At 45.0% G+C, this 16,443-nt stretch overlaps 1 protein-coding gene across 2 annotated transcripts in view; it reads right to left on the minus strand.

Annotated features, from left to right (window-relative positions):
• The window catches only part of atp2a3 (ATPase sarcoplasmic/endoplasmic reticulum Ca2+ transporting 3), an 824,766-nt gene that overhangs the window by 461,274 nt on the left and 347,049 nt on the right, over positions 1 to 16,443 (minus strand). The window lies entirely within an intron of this gene.

Consider the following 16,443-nt stretch of genomic DNA (forward strand, 5'->3'; position numbering starts at 1 on the left):
TATAATAATTGCTAGAGGCTATATTGTTTTTCAAATCTCTTGTCTGCCCTGTTAAACATCAATGCAGTACATTTCATCATTTTCCCTGTATGTTTGGATTTCTTTCTTCATATTCCACCAAATCTGACACAGCATAAGTACGGCCATAGTATGAGTTTATTCGTCTTCGATTGGAGATGATGCATTTTGGAGGGTTCTGATGGTCATACATTTGGGTTCTGGGGCACGTCTATTACTATACCATTCCACGACACCTCTAGGGCCACTCAGAGCCTCTCCTTCAAAGATCTGGAAACGCCCCCAGCAAGGCCAAGAAGCACCTGGCTCTCAATCGTGACAGCTGACCTCAGGCCCCAGAAGGTAGGGATCTCCTCTGCCATGAGGAGAGCCAAGGGCTGTGAGAGATGAAGGCCTATGATCCATCACGCCAAGCTCTGAAGGAGTCTGCTACAATGGCCTGACCTGTTACTCCAGTTGGCTGTGTTGGGCCTTCTATATTAAAATGATTCATCCATTTTTAATCCTCCTCCTCCTCCTCCTCCTCTATCTCAAAGATAATTACCCGTTCTTTTACAAAATCATCTACCCTAGCAAGCTAACTGAGATCAATATTGTTTTTCTAATCTCTTCTCTGCCCTCTTAAATATCAATGCAGTACAGGAAACTCTGTTTTATCCGGCACCGACGGGACCGGCGTGCTGCTGGTTGATCAAAAAGTCTGGATTACCGAGAGGTATACTTACTAAGGTTCGAGAGCCCCGTACATGGCCACAGATCCAGGCATCCCTGTTGCATGGCAACAGGTGCAGGAACCCCGGTTACATGGCCACAGATCCAGGAACCCCAGTTATACGGCCACTAATATGAAGTAAAACTTACCTGAACCTACTCCTGAATTTTGCCGGTAAAAAGAGAGCTTTCTGTACATGGAGGTTAGTGGGCTCCTCAGAGGGGGAAAGAATATTTGGGTAATGGTTGCGAATGCAGTTTTGAGGCCTTTGCAAAAGTTCTGTGCAGCATTGTCAGCTTGTACGAGGGTCTGAATTCCTGCGAGCCAGAGGTTTGTTCTCGCCCATCCCCTCTCAGGCGGTTTACTTCTGTTCCTGGTGGATACTTGTACTGTGTAGAATTTCTCTCACCAAACACTGAGAGTAGATAACGAAATTGACTGCAGAGCTGACAGTGAGCCAGCAGATGGGATGCCTGAGTCAGGGTAATTGTTTAATATTGTCCCACCCAAGTACAGTTGTATTTTTATCCTGTAGTTATGCAGCAGACTTGATAAACATCCTTGGAAACCTAGGGGCAAACTAAAAGCCACATTCCTGTAGTTTGTCTTTAGTCCCCACCCAGATTACCAACCAGAGTTGACACATTCCTTAACATTGCTCCATCTGACTAATTCACTGCCATTTGACAGCTCGGTAAATAGAATATTGCACAATGTTTTACAGACAAAATTCTTGTTCACAAAAATACTATCAACTGAAACAGTAATTTACCTGACTCCAACTTTCTCCCAGTGCCTTTTTACTTGCTATAAAATTGCAGCTTCTACAGGCAAGGCCGCACTTTCTACGATCGGAAAGCTAACCTGTGTGTGGGACATTGAGAAAACAATCCTCCCTTAGACTGTAAAGGTGCTACTTGATAGCACATAGGACTCCACTACGCCTTACGTCACTTTGGCTACACCAGACACCTTCCGTAACAGGCTGAATTGGGAACAGGAGTAGAACATTCATTGATAGCAAAATACTGCGGATGCTGGAAATCCGAAATAACAACAGAAAATGCTGGAAAAACTCAGGTTTCGACCTGAAACGTTGACTCTATTTCTCTCTCCACGGATGTTGCCTGGCCTGCTGAGTTTTTCCTGCGTCTTCTGTTGTTATTTAGAACATTCATCCCCTTGAGTCTGTTCCACCATTGGAATATTGAACAGTGCACTGAAGGAGCTTATAGACAGATTGCAATAGGTTAATCAAATATTCAGTCTTGTTCCTCAGCACAAATAGAACATAATGTTTGTAAGAATTAAGTAAACACAAGAGCTTAATTCCTCCATGGCAAAATGTGCTCATTTTTCTACACGTTAAATTTATTTGATTTTGAGGATAGCGTTTGAATTACCTTTTTAAAATTTACCATTAACGAGAAAAATCATGGACAAAATATTCCATTTTTGGCGTATCACCATCTGAGCAAGGACGATTGTTTGGAATAGGGAGGTAGTCTGGGTTGTATGTAGGAGGGGTAGTGACATTAGTTCCCCAATAGCTTGGTGAGTAAATGAGCTGTGTGATGCTGAGTAATCAGGATCAAGAAGGTCATCCTCCTCAGTGAATTATTTTCACAACACTGCTTTCTCTAATTTCCATTCCTGCATGTCTGAACACGGCCATTACATCTCCTTGAACAACATTTCCTCCCACACCTGTATGGTTGCCTCTGCTGCGCCTCATGGCTTCATGCTCGGTCTCCGTTTACTTTCCATCTACATGGTACAAGCATCTCGTAGTGATGTCACACCACCTAATTCTAGCGCTCCGCCATTGACTTCAGGGCTGTTGCTGTGCTATCCAACTGCCTGTCAAACATCCAGCGCTGGATACGCCAAAATCTCCTCAGCTGAACGTCTGCAAAACTGAAACTGCCACCTTCGGTTCACGTCGGCACCCTGTGTCACCTCCAGCTCCCATCAACCTTGCCAGCTATTGGCTCAAGCCGAAGATGCCACACAATCTTGCCTTTGACCCTATATCGTGGTACTTGTACTCAGGATTTTGGCAGTGGAGGGAAAGGTCTAATACCGGCCAGCATCGCAAGAATCGATTTCTCAAATGTTTTTTGTTAGCCTCTTCATTCCCCATCCCTCACAAACTTCAGTTAACCCAGAACTCTGCAGCCCATGTCCTACACACCTATCAACCTTACCCCACCATCAAAGGCCAATATTCTGCACACTCTCCCCCAGCACGGTGGGCATAGTGGTTAGCACTGTTGCCTCACAGCGCCAGGGACCCGGGTTCGAATCTGGCCTCGGGTGACTGTCTGTGTGGAGTTTGCACATTCTCCCCGTGTTTGTGTGGGTTTCCTCCGGGTGCTCCGGTTTCCTCCCACAGTCCAAAGATGTGCGGGTTAGGTTGATTGGCTATGATAAATTGACCCTTAGTGTTAGGGGGATTAAATACGTGGGGTTACGGGGATAGGGTGGGATATATGTTGGTGTAGGGGTTACGGGGATCGGGTGGGATATGTGTCGGTGCAGGCTTGATGGGCCGAAATGCACTGTTTCTCTTTGCAACACTCTCCCAAAACCACTTTGCCTTCCTAGCTCTCCTCTGCTTAAAATCTAACTCTTCCACCATATTTTTGTGCCTGTTCTTCTGCTCTCCCTTTACTCCTTCCCATCTCTTCTGTGTTGCCTCTCCATTTTTCCACGTGAGGGCCACTCTATACATGCCTATTGTCATTCAATCATAGAATGTTATAACACATGAACAGGCCAGTTGACCCATCAAGTCTGCAGATATTTTCACCACCTAGTCTTAATTTCACTCTCCTACTCACTCTCCCTACCCTTTAACATTCTTCTGTTTCAAGCAACTGTCTGATTTACTTTTAAATTAACCAAGGTTGACAACAGCACCTCCCTCCCCTGTAATCTCTACCATCAGTAAGGATAAGAACAGCAATGTTCCACGTTCCCCTCCAAGTCACACACTACCCTGACTTGGGTATATATCACCGTTCCTTCATCATCACTGGGTCAGAATCCTAGAATTCCCTATTTAGCAGTATTGTCAGAACACGGTCACCACATGGACTGCCGCAGCTCAAGGAGTAGGCCCACCACCACCGTCACCGTCACCATCTCAGGACAACTAGGGATGGGCAATTAATGTAGCCTTGCCAGTGATGCCCGCATCCCAAGAGCAGATTTTAAAAGAATATGAATTTATGGAGTCTGCTTCAACTAATGCCATTACCATTCTGTGCTGTGTTGGGTTAGTCCCCAATCTCAACTGTGGTGGGAGTGCTGCAATTGGGTAGGGAGGGGAAAAATCAATCAATTCATGCACCTAATCATCAGCCAATGACCACTGATGTGATTGTATGTGGACTATTGATGCATACAGGATTGAGCTTGTTTGTGACTCCTTCCGTGGGTAAATAGTCTGTTAGCAAACACTCTCCAGGCTTCAGGCGCCAGAGGGCTGCTGGGCTATACTCTGGATTGGACATTATCTGCAGCAAATGAGGTGGATGAATTGGCAATGCTTTTTAAAATATTGGTCACGTGCAAAATTTGAGTGTCTCATCTTGCCCCCCCACCCCCCTCCAAGCTCTACTCTTAGTAGTCGTGTAATGTTAAACAGCCTCAAAAGGAGGATGTTGGTAAAAGATGTTTCCATGGAGACCCTACTTTGGAAATGGTCCAGGACTATGTTTCATAAAGAAATCAGCCTTGTACCTGCTCTCCAGATAGTCACAGCACGAGTGTCACTTACACAGTCAGCATATTTGTCACGGGATTAAAGTGTGCGAAATTCAACACATATGCAGAGAACAGGCAGCTAACTCCCGTCGATCAGAATCATTTGATGTGAATTCTGGGATAATAATTCAGATGCCAAAGACTCGACCATTCCCATCAATCCCTCCACCATCACCAGGGAAGCTGAAAGTATTCTGTAGCAAGAAGCAAATTCTGCTTTTCAATGAGATGAGAGACCGTGGAAGGAATGCCGGGGAGTCGAGTGAAGTTTTCAATAAATATTATTAAATATCTTTTTAGAAATAGTTAGCATTAACTTTTATCTTCTTACATTCCTCTTTCTTAAAAATATAGGTGTTTAAGTAGCGAGTGTGGTTAGTGCCAGAGACTGGCTCGAAGGAGGTTCTGAGCCCAGTACTGCGAGGGAGTTGTATTATCATCAGTACACATGCCTCATTAACTCAGAAAGAAGACCTCAGTGTTTGTGTGGTCTCAGCCACATGGGATCAGAATTTAACTCCCTCGCATTTCTTGACTCAGCTCCTCAAAGCAGCACCACTGATGGCATCAGCACTGACAGGATGAACCAATCTCTTTTTAAAACAAAATGCGGGGGGTAAACTGAGAGTTAATGATAATTTGTATCTGCGTCATTTTACAAAGAATGCAGATGGCAAGACTCTCCTTTTGTAGTTTTGTCCTAGATTAAAGAAACGTATCTGATCACTGAGATATTCCACTCATTATACTGTTCCACATTGATAGAATGTGCAGCAAGTGGGGCATTAAAGAAAAACAAAGCAGCGACTTTGCACTTCTGGTCTAAACCTAGGTGATTCCACCGTTTGCGAATGAACAGGGCTTCTAGTCCAGGAAGTCTGTCAACCGGATGGTTGATAAAGATCCCTAATGTATCAGTAGTACAGTAAAAGAAATTTCCCTCGTGCTGCTATTTGGACTATCCATCAGTGTGTGACATGGTGAAGGTCACCATAACCAAATGCTATGAGCGGTGTTGTTGGCATGTTTCAGTGCAGTAGTGAGGACATGCTGCATTCTCAGAGGTGCTTTCCTTCATTAGCCGAGGCATAGAATATAAGAGCAGGGAGGTTATGCTTGAACTGTACAAAATGCTAGTTAGGCCACAGCTAGAGTACTGCGTGCAGTTCTGGTCACGACATTACAGGAAAGATGTGATTGCACTAGAGAGGTTACAGAGGAGATTTACGAGGATGTTGCCAGGATTGGAGAATTTTAGCTATGAGGAAAGATTGGATAGGCTGGGGTTGTTTTCTTTGGAACAGAGGAGGCTGGGGGGAGACTTGACTGAGGTGTATAAAATTATGAGGGGCCTAGATAGCATGGATAGGAAGGATCTATTTCCCTTAGCAGAAGGGTCAATAACCAGGGGGCATAGATTTAAAGTAATGGGAAGAAGGATTAGAGGATAGTTGAGGAGATCTTTTTTCACCCAGAGGGTGGTGGGGGTCTGGAACTCACTGCCTGAAAGGGTGGCACATTTAAAAAGTACTCGGATGTGCACTTGAGGTGCTGTAACCTACAGGGCTATGGACCAAGAGCTGGAAAGTGGGATTAGGCTGGGCAGCTCTTTTTCGGCCGGCACAGACACGATGTGCCGAATGACCTCCTTCTGTGCCATAAATTTCTATGATTCTATGGGTCATTAAACCGAGGTCCTGTTCTAACTCTTCCAGGTGAACATTAAAGATCCCATGGCACTGTTTGAAGAAGAGCAAGCGAGTTCTCCTGATGTCCTGACCAACCTTCTTCCCTCAACCACCGGCACTAAAACCAGATGAACCACTCACTCACCTCATTGCTGTTCGGGAGATTTGGCTGTGCGCTGCCTACATAACAATAGTCACTGCATTTCAATGTGATAAATGTATGTGAAGTGGCTTACAGTGCAGCTAGGACCAACTTAAAAAAGGGTATCAGGACTGCCAAAAGGAAACAGACACTGAGGATTGAGGATCATTTCCACAACAACTCGGACCCCCGGCGCATGTGGCAAGGCATCCAGTCCATCACTGACAACAAGAGTAAAAACACCAGCCCCCCGGTTAGCGATGCCTCCCTTCCGGAGGAGCTTAACAACTTCTACGCTCGCTTTGACAGGGACAACAGGGAGCCGGCTACCAAAGCCTTGCCACCCCCGGAAGACCAGGTGCTCACTCTGTCGACCTCCGACGTAAGGGGTGTTCTACGCGGAGTGAACACACGTAAGGCTGCTAGACCTGATAGCATCCCTGGACGGGTACTCAAGGAATGTGCCGATCAGCTGGCTGATGTCTTCACCGCCATCATCAATCTGTCATTGCCCAGGCAGTAGTTCCTACATGCTTCAAGACCGCTACCATTATTCCTGTGCCAAAGCAAACGGCTGTGACGTGCCTGAACGACTATCGACCTGTCGCACTCACACCCATCATAATGAAGTGTTTCGAGAGACTGGTCCTGGCTCACATCAAAGCCAGTGTTCCCGCCTCTCTTGACCAACACCAGTTTGCCTATCGTGCAAACAGATCAACGGAGGATGCAATCACAACTGCTCTACATTCTGCATTGAATCACTTAGACGGTAAAGAGACCTACATCAGAATGCTGTTCATAGACTACAGCTCAGCATTCAACACTATCGTCTCCAACAAGCTGGCCACCAAACTCCACACTCTTGGCCTGAACACTTCCCTCTGCAACTGGACCCTGGACTTCCTAACAAACAGACCCCAGTCTGTCAAATTAGGTAACCACACCTCCCCCCCACCCCCCTGACCCTGAACACGGGGGCCCCACAAGGATGTGTGCTGAGCCCCCTCCTCTACTCCCTCTTCACCCACGACTGTGTGGCTGTTCATGGTTCCAACACCATCATCAAGTTTGCGGATGATACCACGGTGGTAGGCCAGATCACCAACAACGATGAGTCAGCCTACAGGGAGGAGGTCCAGCATCTCGTGAAGTGGTGCGCCGATAACAACCTGGCCCTTAACATCAAGAAAACCAAGGAAATCATTGTGGACTTCAGGAAGTCTAAAGGCAGAAGTCACACCCCCATCCACATCCATGGGGCTGTGGTGGAAAGGGTGGACAGCTTTAAGTTCCTCGGAGTCCACATCACGGAAGACCTCTCCTGGTCCCTCAATACCTCCTCTTTGGTAAAGAAAGCCCAGCAGCGCCTATATTTCCTAAGGAGGCTGAAGGGATGTAACCTGTCACCCCTGATCCTCTCTAACTATTACCGCTGCACAATAGAGAGCATCCTGACGAACTGTATCACAGTGTGGTATGGCAGCTGTAGCTCCTATGATCGGAAAGCCCTGCAGCGGGTAGTCAAAACTGCCCAACGCATTACCGGCACCCGGCTACCGACCATAGAGAACATCTATCAGAAACGCTGTTTACGGGGGTCACTGACCATCATCAAAGACCCTACCCACCCCAGCCACAGTTTGTTCGCCCCCCTGCCATCTGGGGGATGCTACAGATGCATTCGCACCCGAACGACTAGATTTAGGAACAGCTTCTTTCCCAGGGCTGTCATCCTACTGAACTCCACAAATAAACTCTAAAGCCTGCACATCTGCCAATGCACTTTATTATGGTTATGTTTATGTTTATGTATTACAAGCCAAATGTATGTTGAATGTTAAATGTCTTAATCTAAATGTACACTCTCGGGAGCCGCAAGCCTACATTTCGTTGTACTGCACTTGTGCACTAACAATGACAATAAAGTTGATTATTATTATTATTATTCAGATATTTCTGAGACATATTACAAAATATAATACAAATAAAAGTCCTTGGCTTCTTATGTTGTTCACCTTGAAAGGTTTGGAAAAGCTGCACATTCCTCAGACATCAAGCAACAGAAACACAACTGATCTTCATTATGGATTATTTATTACAGACAGAAATTTAATAGTCGGCTTAATATTTTGCATCCAAATTGTCCTAGTTTTAAGGTCAGTGTTACGGCTGTGAATAATCAGTTGTTGGGATGAGTGATTGATCGCCCATCAGATTCAGGACCAAGCTGAACCACTTTGAATCGTTAACTCATCCTATAATCCAATGCAAAAAGGGAAAATGTGACCTTGCTCTTGTTTCAGCTCAGTAATTGAAATTTACAGTAACCACGCTATTATATTTCAAGTATCAGAGGCTTATTCGATTAGCTTTTAACCAGGTGGCAACTGTAACTGCTGCAGTCTCCACATTATTGAAATGCACTGTGATTGACACATGTAGATCAATAGAAACATAGAAACATAGAAGATAGGAGCAGGAGTAGGCCATTCGGCCCCTCGAACCCGCTCCGCCATTTAATGAGATCATGGCTGATCATCCAAACTCAGTACCCTGTCCCTGCCTTCTCCCCATACCCCTTGATCCCTTTAGCCTCAAGAAATATATCCAACTCCTTCTTGAATATATTTAATGAATTGGCCTCAACTGCCTTCTGTGGTAGAGAATTCCAGAGGTTCACCACTCTCTGGGTGAAGAAATTCCTCCTCATCTCAGTCCTAAATGGCCTACACCTTATCCTTAGACTGTGACCCCTGGTTCTGGACTCCCCGGCCTCGGGAACATCCTTGCCGCATCTAGTCTGTCTAGTCCTGTTAGAATTTTATAAGTTTCAATGAGATCCCCTCTCATTCTTCCCTGTGACAGTGATAAAGCTTTGCGCATCCGTGCTACAATAAAACTTGTGTTTTTTAAACCTGTGAGGATTGTCACTTGTTCTGTTTAAAATTCCGGTTGGTTTTGTGGGGATAGGGCTTACGCATTGGGCACTGTGCTAGGGTGCTTTTGATCACTGGTCTCTATATCAATTATTTGAATTGCCCAATTCAGCGTTAGTTGTTCATGGTGTAGACTTTGTTGGGGGCGGGGTTATGGAATAGGGAGAGCCGCTGTCCAACCTGGAGGTCCCCAGTAATTTGTAAGATTGATGGTTTGGTTTTATAATGAATTATAAATCCAGAGCAAGCAGGACTATTGGCTGGATTGTGACTTTGGTTAAAATCCGGTCTGTGGTGGGACTGCACAATATGAGTAGAAACAAATAATTTTCTGCCTTTGCCATTTTGTCCATGCTCATATTTAGCCAAGCTTGTTTGGATTTGGATTTCACATGAGCCATTCATATCTGGGCTAGCCTGCATCACACTCTGTGCAGTCCAGGTTAAATTCTCGATAGTGTGGAAAGGTGTTACTGGTAGTTGTGCTGAAGTTCTTTCTGGGTTTATCAGAGTATTGCTTTCGGTACAGCACAAACAAGTCAATAGGAACCTTGTTAATAGTTACATCGAGTTTACCGCACAGAAACAGGCCATTCAGCCCAACTGATCCAGGCCGGCATTTCTGCTCCACACGAGCCTCCTCCCACCCTACTTCATCTCATCCTATCAGCATATCCTATTCTTTTCCACCTTGTGCTCATCCAGCTTCCTCTTAAATGCATCTATACTATTCGCTTCAACCACGCCCTGTGGTAGTGAGTTCCACATTCTCATCACTCTCTGGGTAAAGAAGTTTCTCCCGAGTTCCCAGTTAGATTTATTAGTGACTATCTTATATTTATGGCCTCTAGGTTTTGACTTCCCCACAAGTGGAAACACTCTCTGTGTGCCTACTCTATCAAACCCTTTCATAATTTTAAAGACCTCTATTAGGTCACCCCTCAGCCATCTTGGAGAAAAGAACCCCAGCCTGTTCAACCTTTCCAGATAAGTATATCCTCTCAGTTCTGGTATCACCCTTGTAAATCTTATATGCACCTTCTCCAGTGCCTCTATATCCTTTTTATAATATGGCGACCAAAACTGTCCAAGTGTGGTCTAACCAAAGTTTGATTCAAGTTTAGCATAACTTCGCTGCTTTCCAATTCTATCCCTCTAGAAATAAACCCTAGTGCTTGGTTTGCTTTTTTATGGCCTTATTAACCTGCATCACTACTTTTAGTGATTTGTGTATCTGTACTCCTAGATCCCTTTGCTCCTCTGCCCCATTTAGACTCTTATATTTCAAGGAGTAAGTGGCCTCCTTATTCCTCCTATCAAAATGCATCACCTCACACTTATCTATATTGAAATTCATTTGCTAATTATATGCCCATTCCGCAAGTTTATTAACGTCTTCTTGTACTTTGCCGCATTCTTCCTCTGTATTAACTATACCCCCAATTTGGTGTTGCCTGCAAATTTTGAAGTTTTACTTCAGATTTACGAGTCCAAATTGTTAATGTAAATTGTGAACAACAGTGATCCCAGCACCGATCCTTGCAGAACATCATTTCCCACCTTTTGCCAGTCTGAGTAGCTGCCCTTAACCCCTAGTCTGTTTTCTGTTTTGTAGCCAGCTTGCTGTCCATTCTGCTACTTGTCACCTGACTCCTTAGTTATGAGTCTACTATGCGGTACCTTATCGAAGGTCTTTTTAAATTCCAAATATATTACATCTACTACATTACCTTCGTCTACTCTTTCTGTTACTTCTTCAAAAAATTAAATGGACACCAATTCATTCTCAATATTTTGAAGTGTTTGTTTAATAGGAGCAACCAGATAAAGGGAACTAGGTGCTGTTCCAGCTCATCAGTGTATCAGCACAGCGTTCCCCGAGTGCTAGGATGTTATGGGGTAGGGTGATGTATTAAGGGCGGTATGTATTTCTGTACAAGGATGGGAACCCCAGCAATCTGCTGTGGCACAGCACCTAGCAGTTAGTTCAGGAGAGGAAGAAATCTTTATGTTTGCTGTACAAATTAGATCACTTTACTTCTCATGCGATGTCCCTGCTAAACACCTTCCTCCACCTTCTCCCTCCTGCCTGAATCCTTATTGTGTTGAAAGCAAGACTCATTGCATTCTTCCATTTTAACTCATTCTTTCCCAGGCACATTACCTCCCTCAGCCCTACAAATTTACAGGATATTGACACTCAAGTTTTATGTAAACACACCACTACCTCTTGCCTTACATTGTCTTCTCTTTTAGTCTCTTCAACCTTGTCCTGCAGTCTAGGCCTTGGCCCTTCACCCGAGGTATCTCAATTTAATAATAAAACATTAAGAGGCATTTACAGTGCATACAACTTGCAAGTACTACATTCTCTCAATTGAAAGAAGAATTTGTATTTATATAGCTCCTCTCACAACCCCAGGACATCCCAAATCGCTTCACAGCCAATTAAATACTTTTGAAGTGTAGTCACTATTGTAAGAAACGTGGCAGCCAATTTGCGCTCAGCAAGGTCCCACAAACAGCAATGAGGTAATCCAGCACATAATCTGTTTTAGTGATGTTGGGTCACAGATAAATTGTTGCCTAGGACACCGGGAGAACTCCCCTGCTCTTACTAGTGCCCAGAATAGAATGTCTTTCAACACTATTGTCGAAAGGCCATGAAGACAGTTGGAGTAAGTGACGTTTTATCTCGCTCTTAGCAATAAGTCAGTACTGTGTGACCGGTGTCACTGAATCTTTGGGATTCTTCCACAAGTACCGGAGACCTGGAACTCATGACACACAGCCACAAGTGAGTTACGACAGCCTTTTGCTTGTGTAGACTTCACAATTATGTTGTCATTGTTCCTTGCTGGTGTAAATTATCGCTCTACTGGGCAGTAAAAACATCATTTACTTCCACGCAACCATTTAACTTGGGCTGCCTTTTAACACCTTGTCTGTGACAGCAGTAAGGGAGAAAAAGCTTTGAGTTGAATTCCCTGTTTAAATTAAAAATAATTCTTACAGTCATCATTTTGGGGCCAGTTTCATGCTTATTGAATTGTTTGGATTGCAATGTTTCACCCCTCTATCAAGCACCCCTTTGTCAGGTGTTTAGATGTAGTGAAATTCCTCAATAATTTCACGCTGTGGATTTTATTGGGTTTTCACCTCAGTTAATCACTTTTTGGAACTTCAGAGCACCTTTAAATCCAATACTTGGTCCACTGCTAAAACTGTAAAGTCTAAATTCAAGAAATCCTCAGAAAATCACTCCTCCTGCCCCCGTTTCAATTTCTAACACGAGCCACCCTGAATGAGGTCCCTTGTAAGTGTTAAACTGTGGGCGGTTTTGTGCTGTGCACGTACGCTCACTGAAAGCCATCATCGACTCAAAACTTTCATCTGATGAGTTGGGGCCGAGTTTAAGCACAAGTCTCAGAGGGGAGAATTCAATGTATATTTCTATTAGACTATTTCTGTTGAAATAGTGAGTGATGGTTGGGTAGAGTTATGTTGGAAAGGTTATACAGTTTGATAGTTGTATGAGGATCCGAGTTGATATTTATAGAAATAGTAATTAACCCAGGGTGCCTCAATTCAATCGCATGTGTTGATTCAATTTCATCACATCACCCAGCCCAATACATTTTGGTTCGATTCCCTAAGGCTTCCTGCACAACCATCAAGGATCAACTAGAAGTGGAAAATCATGGCTGTCACTTTTAAAATTCCAGGTTAAATCTAAACACGAATTGTAGTTACCCCAAGGTGCTGCTCTTGGCCCAGTGGCAGCAATCGCGCCTTTCAGTCAGAAGGTTGTGGGTTCATAGTCGCACTCCAGAGACTTGAGCCCATAATCCAGACTGAAGGGTTGCCGTCTTTTGGATGAGACTTTAAACTGAGGCCCTGTCTGCTCCTTCAAGTGGACATAAACGATCCCATGGCATTATTCAAAGAAGAGCAGGGGAGTTCTTCCGGTGTCCTGGAAAACATCACTGTTACACATATTCTGGCGATATATTTCATTGCTGTTTGTGGGATCTTGCTGTGTGCAAATTGCCTGCCACGTTTCCTACATTGCAACAGTGACTGCTCTTAAAAGTACTTCATTGTTTGTGAAATGTTTTGGGATGTCCTGAGGTTGTGGAAGGTGCTGTATAAATGCTAATTTCATCTTTCTTCCTTCCCATCCGTTTTGCAATATATAATATTGTTAATAACTTTTCTTTTGAAATATAATTTTAATAGATAATGCTCTTGACAAGGCTAAGCGAGCCCACAATCAACGAATCAGATCAAAGCTCTGCAGCCCTGCCACATCCAGTCGTGAATGGTGGTGGATCATTAAACAACTAACGGGAGGGGGAGGCTCCGTGAATATCCCCATCCTCAATGATGCTGGAGCCCAGCACGTGAGTGCAAAAGACAAGGCTGGAGCGTTTGCAACCATCTACAGCCAGAAGTGCTGAGTGGATGATCCATAGTGGCCTCCTCCTGAGGTCCCCACCATCACAGAAGTCAGTCTTCAGCCAATTCAATTCACTCCACGTGATATCAAGAAATGACTGAGCGCACTGGATACAGCAAAGGCTATGGGCCCCGACAACATCCCGGCTATCATGCTGAAGACTGGTGCTCCAGAACTAGCCACACCTCTAGCCGAGCTGTTCCAGTACAGCTACAGCACTGGCATCTATCCGACAATGTGGAAAACTGCCCAGGTATGTCCTGTCCACAAAAAGCAGGATAAATCCAATCCGGCCAATTACCGGCCCATCAGTCTACTCTCAATCATCAGCAAAGTGATGGAAGGTGTCATCGACAGTGCTATCAAGTGGCACCTACTCACCAATAACCTGCTCACTGATGCCCAGTTCAGGTTCCATCAGGACCACTCGGCTCCTGACCTCATTACAGCCTTGGTCCAAACATGGACAAAGGAGCTGAATTCCAGAGGTGAGGTGAGAGTGACTGCCCTTGACATCAAGGCTGCATTTGACTGAGTGTGGCATCAAGGAGCCCTAGTAAAACTGAAGTTGGGGGGAAAACTCTCCACTGGCTGGAGTCATACCTAGCACAAAGGAAGATGGTTGTGGTAATTGGAGGTCATTCATCTCAGCCCCAGGACATCGCTGCAGGAGTTCCTCAGGGCAGTGTCCTAGGCCCAACCATATTCAGCAGCTTCATCAATGACCTTCCTTCCAACATAAGGTCAGAAATGGGGATGTTTGCTGATGATTGCACAGTGTTCAGTGCCATTCGCAACTCCTCAGATAATGAAGCAGTCCATACCCGCAGGCAACAAGACCTGGACAACATTCAGACTTGGGCTGATAAGTGGCAGGTATCATTCGTGCCACACAAGTGCCAGGCAATGACTATCTCCAACAAGCGAGAGTCTAACCACCACCCATTGATATTTAACGGCATTACCATCACTGAACCCACCACCATCAACATCCTGGGGGTCACCATTGACCAGAAACTTAACTGGACCAGCCACATAAATACTGTGGCAACAAGAGCAGGTCAGAGGCTGGGTATTCTGCGGCGAGTGTCTCACCTCCTGACTCCCCAAAGCCTTTCCACCATCTACAAGGCACAAGTAAGGAGTGTGATGGAATACTCTCCACTTGCCTGGATGAGTGCCGCTCCAACAACACTCAAGAAGCTCGACACCATCCAGGACAAAGCAGCCCGCTTGATTGGCACCCCATTGACCACATTAAACATTCACTCCCTCCACCACCGGCGCACCGTGGCTGCAGTGTGTACCATCTACAGGATGCCCTGCAGCAACTCACTAAGGCTTCTTCGGCAGCACCTCCCAAACCCGCGACCTCTTCCACCTAGAAGGACAAGGGCAGCAGACGCATGGGAACACCACCACCTCCAAGATCCCCTCCAAGTCACACACCATCCTGACGTGGAAGTATATCGCCATTCCTTCATCGTCGCTGGGTCAAAATCCTGGAACTCACTTCCTAACAGCACCGTGGGAGTACCTTCACCAAACGGACTGCACCTTACCCCCCTCCTCTCACAGTACATGTACCTCCCTTAATGCAGTGTCACAACACTTTGTGTTGTTGTCTTATTTTGACTAGGAGCTAGGCTTCAATCCCATCACAGTCAGAAAGGAGACTTTGATCCTATTAATTGGGATTGGTGTCAAATGGAGCCCTATTTTGGCAATCCGGCCTTCTCAAGACTGTTATGTATTGTGTTTTCTTCTCCCACCTGTGGTGGCGCTGTCACAGCAGATAAATGGTTGGGTGTTCTCTTGGTTAAGTTTAGCTCTCTTTGTTCGGAACTTTCCAGAACATCCTTTCCTTCCTGAATAAAGCACTTCATGTTTAAATCTCTGAGTTCTGAGTCCTAAATTGTGCCTAGGTAGAAAGGCACTGACACAACAAGTGGCGACGAGGATGGGATGAATCTGTGTTGTGGGAACTTTCTTGTTTTCGGCTACAAAACACTCGGAACAGAGATTGCAGCATCACATTAACGTTACGGCAGTGAGTAAACAGAAATTTTAATTTGAAACGTGAGATGGCTACTATATTAGGAAACATCAGTGATTTTGATGAAAATGTGGAGCATTTGAGTGCATATACGGAACATTTTGACTATTTTGTATTGGCGAATGCGGTGGCAAACGAAAAGGTCGTGCCTACCTTTTTGAGTGTAATGGGGCCGAAGAAATTCAATTTACTTTGCAGCCTCGTGCAGCCAGATAAGCCAGGAACTAAAACATATAAGCAACTAGTGGAAATTCTTGGAGCACATTTTTACCAAAACCTCTGGTTATTGCTGAGAGATTTAGATTTCACAAACGGAATCAAGAGGAGGGGGAATCAGTGACGATGTTTATTGCTGCTTTAAAAAGGTTGTCAGAACGCTGCGAGTTCAAGGAGGTGCTGAAGGACACCATTAGAGACAGACTCGTGTGTGGTCTGCAAAATGCAGCCACACAGAAGCGCCTTCTTACTGAGGACAACCTTACTCTTGAAAAGGCCATTGAAGTTAGTGTCTCCATGGAGATGGCAGAAAAGGAGGCTCACCAGTTGAGTTCAACAGGGAGAGTTCACAAGGTGTCGTCTGAGCCTAAAGGTGCGCGGAACGGCACATGTTACCGTTGTGGGAAAACGGGCCATCACGCTAATGACTGCTGGTGTACGG

The sequence above is a fragment of the Somniosus microcephalus genome, chromosome 22 (assembly GCF_052327205.1).
Source record: "Somniosus microcephalus isolate GS21.2 chromosome 22, FLI_Smic_1.0, whole genome shotgun sequence".
Classification (NCBI taxonomy): domain Eukaryota; kingdom Metazoa; phylum Chordata; class Chondrichthyes; order Squaliformes; family Somniosidae; genus Somniosus; species Somniosus microcephalus.